The 5,000-nt window shown below is 50.9% G+C and overlaps 2 non-coding genes across 2 annotated transcripts in view; both read right to left on the reverse strand.

Annotated features, from left to right (window-relative positions):
* Nucleotides 1-1,286, reverse strand: part of LOC139997188 (large subunit ribosomal RNA) — a 4,180-nt gene extending 2,894 nt beyond the window's left edge. The window contains exon 1 of the ribosomal RNA XR_011802625.1: nt 1-1,286. This exon is cut by the window's left edge and continues 2,894 nt beyond it. This is a non-coding gene — a ribosomal RNA (large subunit ribosomal RNA).
* A 2,122-nt stretch (nt 1,287-3,408) lies between these two features.
* LOC139997184 (5.8S ribosomal RNA) lies at nt 3,409-3,563 on the reverse strand. The gene has a single exon (XR_011802621.1). It is a non-coding gene; the product is annotated as a 5.8S ribosomal RNA (ribosomal RNA).
* Nucleotides 3,564-5,000: the final 1,437 nt, after the last annotated feature.

Genomic DNA, 5,000 nt, shown 5'->3' on the forward strand with positions numbered 1-5,000 from the left:
AAACTTCGGAGGGAACCAGCTACTAGATGGTTCGATTAGTCTTTCGCCCCTATACCCAGTTCCGACGATCGATTTGCACGTCAGAATCGCTACGGACCTCCATCAGGGTTTCCCCTGACTTCGTCCTGACCAGGCATAGTTCACCATCTTTCGGGTCCCAACGTGTACGCTCTAGGTGCGCCTCTCCTCGCAATGAGAACGAGACGCCCCGGGAGTGCGGGGCCGCATTGTCTCGCGGCCCATCCTCCCTCGATCGGACACGCGCAACCCACTCAGGGTGGGCACGCGCGCCGATTTTCACTTTCATTTCGCCTTTAGGTTTACAAGTCCCAATGACTCGCGTACATGTTAGACTCCTTGGTCCGTGTTTCAAGACGGGTCCTGAGAGTACCCAAAGCAATAGCGTCGCCGACCGGTAATCAGAGACTCGGCCAGTCCAAGAAATCCGCCAGCCAACAGCTGCCGATGCCCCAGCACGGAATTAAACTCCGTAAAAACTGAGAACGATCGACGATCGCTTGCGGCGGTCTAGACGCACACACATTCGAGAATGGATTGGTTGCGGCCCGATACCGTCTAGTGTACCGTCGTGCAGTCGGCCGGGCGACCGAGGGTCTGCCGCGTGCGCCGAAGCGACGCGACAGTCACCCGCTCGGGCCGTAGACCGACACACAACGGGTCGCGACGTTCTACTAGGGGAGAAGTGCACGACTACGACGCCGGAGCGTTCGAATCGAAGGTGGCGTGCCCTCGCCAATGGAACCACGAAGGCCCACCCGGAGCATCGCTCACCAACGATCACCGACGCCGTCGACGATGAATCTCCCCATTCGATCTTTTGGGTTTCTCAGGTTTACCCCTGAACGGTTTCACGTACTCTTGAACTCTCTCTTCAAAGTTCTTTTCAACTTTCCCTCACGGTACTTGTTCGCTATCGGTCTCGTGGTTGTATTTAGCCTTAGATGGAGTTTACCACCAACTTAGGGCTGCACTCTCAAGCAACCCGACTCTAAGGAGAGATCCTCCCGAAACGCGTTCCGGTCACTACGGGCCTGGCACCCTCTGTGGGTACATGGCCCCATTCAAGATGGACTTGGACGCGGTTCGACGTCACGGGATAAACGGATCCTCCCGAACACTACATTTCCCAACGGCGGAACCGCGGGATTCAGTGCTGGGCTAATTCCTGTTCGCTCGCCGCTACTAAGGAAATCCTTGTTAGTTTCTTTTCCTCCGCTTAGTAATATGCTTAAATTCAGCGGGTGATCTCGCCTACTCTGAGGTCGCTTCAACGTCACGACACGGTGACAATTTTTTTTTTTTCAAAGAAAAAAAAATTTCGTGCCATGTGGGCGCGATTCGAGAAAAGCAAGACGGTTTGATAACAATGCGACAGAGGGTCTTTATTTTTATTTCTCTCTCCGAGAATCGCCTCAAAGAGAAAAAAAAATAAAAAAAAAAATTAATTCGAATAGAATCGAGAACCGTATATTCTATCTCGATCGAGAAACGTTTTATGCATCTCGCCAAAGTGCCTTTTAAACTTCGTTCGTCGTATCATGTTCGAGCTAAGACTCACGCAAGACACCCGTAACGATCTCCGGTTTTTAACGCCCGTCCTCTTTGTATAATATATATATATAACGTGTTATGTATAATATATCTCCCGTAGCCGTTTCTCTCTTCTCGACGATTCCAGCGGTTCCTTGTTTTCGCCTGTTATTGCTGGCACAGAGATCGAACACGCGACATATATATAACATATCGGTTTCTTTGCTCTGTACCAACGACGAAAACGCACGGGAACTCACGCAAGTGGAAAAGCGAGCGCGAGACGTACACAACGGGGTGAATTTATTACTCGGGGACTGGACGACCGGCGATCTGTTAGGATGCGCGGTCCAGCGATAGACGACGAAGAGACATGGGATGACCAACGATCTCTTTTTCTCTAATACTCGGAGCGCCGAAACGCCTTAAAGCAAAAAAAAATCACACGCGCGTACGTCGTACGTACGGCGCGTGTATACCTCGTCTCTAATCAAGTTTCGTTAGTCTTTCTCGAGCCTCGCCAAAGAGGATCGTTCTCTTCCTCTGCGCGATCTCTCCGTGCCAATGTCAGAGATTATTCTCTTTCGCACGACGACGAAAACGACTATTTTCGACGATCCGAACAACTTTGTAACGGACTCACATGCACATCTTAAAATCGGGTACAGAAACGTTGCGCAACACCGTGAGCTTTTCTCTTCTTCGTCACCCTTAAATATAGCCGATCGTAGACGCACGCTAGATCGTAACACACTTTTCGTTGATTTCCGACGAACGTGGCTTTGGGCCAGGCGCGCGGGCAGAGAGATACGCGACCGACGGGGAAAAATTCGTCCCGATACATGTACGCGTACTCTCCGATCTCCGCGCAACGCTGGGGATCATCTCCCTAAGTCATCAGCGTTCGAAGAAATCTCGTGTGTCCGTTCCCGGATCTACGGCTTTCTCTGGGTTCACGAAGAACAGAAAAAAGCACAGAGGATGAAAAACGCAACGACGACCCATCGATGCGACGGTCCTCGTTGTCTTCTCGTCAGTCGTCTCGCGCCTGCAGAATACATCTCTGCCGCACGAACAGACGGAGTGGGTATTCGATCCCTGGGGCTGTACGAGTAAAAACATCTTGATGAAAAGACGGTTGTGTTTCTTTAAGGCACACAGTTTTTCGTTACGCCACCAAGTTTAGGTTTAGGTTTTAATATCTTGGTTCTCTTTTCTCTCCTCTCTCGACTGACTTTGTTCAAAAATATTTTTGCTTTCTCTCAGTCTCGCCAAAAATTCATTTAAGACGACGTCGGGGGCGCGGTCATTCGTGCTTATCGAAGACTAACAAAACGTAGCAGAGGCTGATACAAAAAGAAAAAAAAAATCGGCCACGAAGAAAACTCGCTCTGTGTATCTCGATAACCGCGTCGACGACGACGGTTCTCTCCGCGCTCTTTTAATTCGTATCCTTCTTCTTGCGCTTCGTCCGACTCAGAAACGTTCGTAAAACACGAACGACGGCGGGTTGTCAAGCCAAGAAGGGACAGAGAAGAGACGGAGGTAGTTTTGCGAGTCTCCCGTGAACGCGATAGATTTTTCATATATATTTGTATCGAGAGCATGCGTACGCCGGTCTCCACACGATCCAGCGACGAACGCCGACGAACGTCCAACAATCGCTCGTACGTCGCGTACGAGCCCTCGACCGCTCTTTAATTCGTATTCTTTTGCTTGGCGCTCGTCCTCCGACTCAGAAACGTTCGTTTAAAGATAAAACGAACGACGGCGGGCTGTCGACGAGGCAAGAAAGAACAGAGAGAGACGGACCGAGAGCAACGATACGCAACGCAAGCAGTCTTAGGTTTACGTGAGCAACCCTCAGCCAGGCGTGGTCCAGGAATTGTATCCGTGGACCGCAATGTGCGTTCGAAATGTCGATGTTCATGTGTCCTGCAGTTCACACGTTGACGCGCAATTAGCTGCGTTCTTCATCGACCCACGAGCCAAGTGATCCACCGTTCAGGGTAATCGTTTATGCATGGATTTTTGTTTGTGTACTCAGGTTTTTGTACTCTTATTCTCGGTTCGAAAGAAGCCGATATCCGACAAACGTCCGACCAACGGGAATCGAACGCGCGGAAGTCGCCATATGATTGACGACACGAAAATACGTTCGAAAACGAAATCGGACGGACTGCGCGACGACACACGCAGCCCGCCGACCGGGCGTAAAGTGCATTATAATATATAACAACCAACGAGATCGAAGCTCCGTTCGTCAGGAAACGACGGGGATATAACACCCGATTCTGAATCCTCTGTACAGCACACGATCTCGCGAAGAAAGCGCACGGTGGCTAGCCCATGATATATATATATGTTCGTTCCTCTCGTCCAGTTATTCGAAGCAAACAGCCGATATGCATCTCCATCGTTCGGGTAAAAAAAATCGATGGGACGCGCACGGTCGTAGTCTTCCTCGCGCGGTCGTTTCTTCCCGATAGCCAGAAGCAGAGTTTGAAAAACTCTAGCGACGGAACGAGGCATTAGACTCTCGACAACGAGGATACAGACACGGCCGGCGGTCCCCTCTGAATCGACTTCGGTGGTTCAGGTAAAAATAAAAAAAATCGATGGGACGCGCACGGTCGTCGTTCCTCTTCCTCGCGCGCGGTCTATTCTTCCCGATAGCCAGAAGCAGAGTTTGAAAAACTCTAGCGACGGAACGAGGCATTAGACTCGCGACAACGAGGATAGAGAGACGGCCGGCGGTCCCCTCTGAATCCACTTTGGTCGCTCAGGTAAAAATAAAAAAAAATTCGAAAGGGACGCGCACGGTCGTCCTTCCTCTTCCTCGCGCGGTCGTTTCTTCCCGATAGCCAGAAGCAGAGTTTGAAAAACTCTAGCGACGGAACGAGGCATTAGACTCTCGACAACGAGGATAGAGAGACGGCCGGCGGTCCCCTCCGAACGGATGGCGACAACGACGACTAAAGCGCGAAAAATCGCGACGAAGAGGAACGCATCTCCGTTCAGGTGTATGTGTGTGCGTGCGTTTAAAAAAAATTCGATGGGACTCGCAGCCATCGGCCTCGCGCGGTCGTTTCTTCCCGATATCCAGAAGCAGAGTTTGAAAAACTCTAGCGACGGAACGAGGCATATGACTCACGACAACGAGGATATGGACAGGCGGTCCCCTCTGAACGGGTCGACGAGACGATGGTAAAAGAGACGAACCGGACGAAACTTCCGTCGATCAGGTAAAAATAAAAAAAAATTCGATGGGACGCGCACGGTCGTCGTCGTCTTCCTCGCGCGGTCGTTTCTTCCCGATAGCCAGAAGCAGAGTTTGAAAAACTCTAGCGACGGAACGAGGCATATGACTCACGACAACGAGGATAGAGAGACGGCCGGCGGTCCCCTCTGAATCGACTTCGGTGGTTCAGGTAAAAATAAAAAAAATC

This window comes from Bombus fervidus, unplaced genomic scaffold (assembly GCF_041682495.2).
Source record: "Bombus fervidus isolate BK054 unplaced genomic scaffold, iyBomFerv1 scaffold0037, whole genome shotgun sequence".
In the NCBI taxonomy this organism is placed as follows: Eukaryota; Metazoa; Arthropoda; class Insecta; order Hymenoptera; family Apidae; genus Bombus; species Bombus fervidus.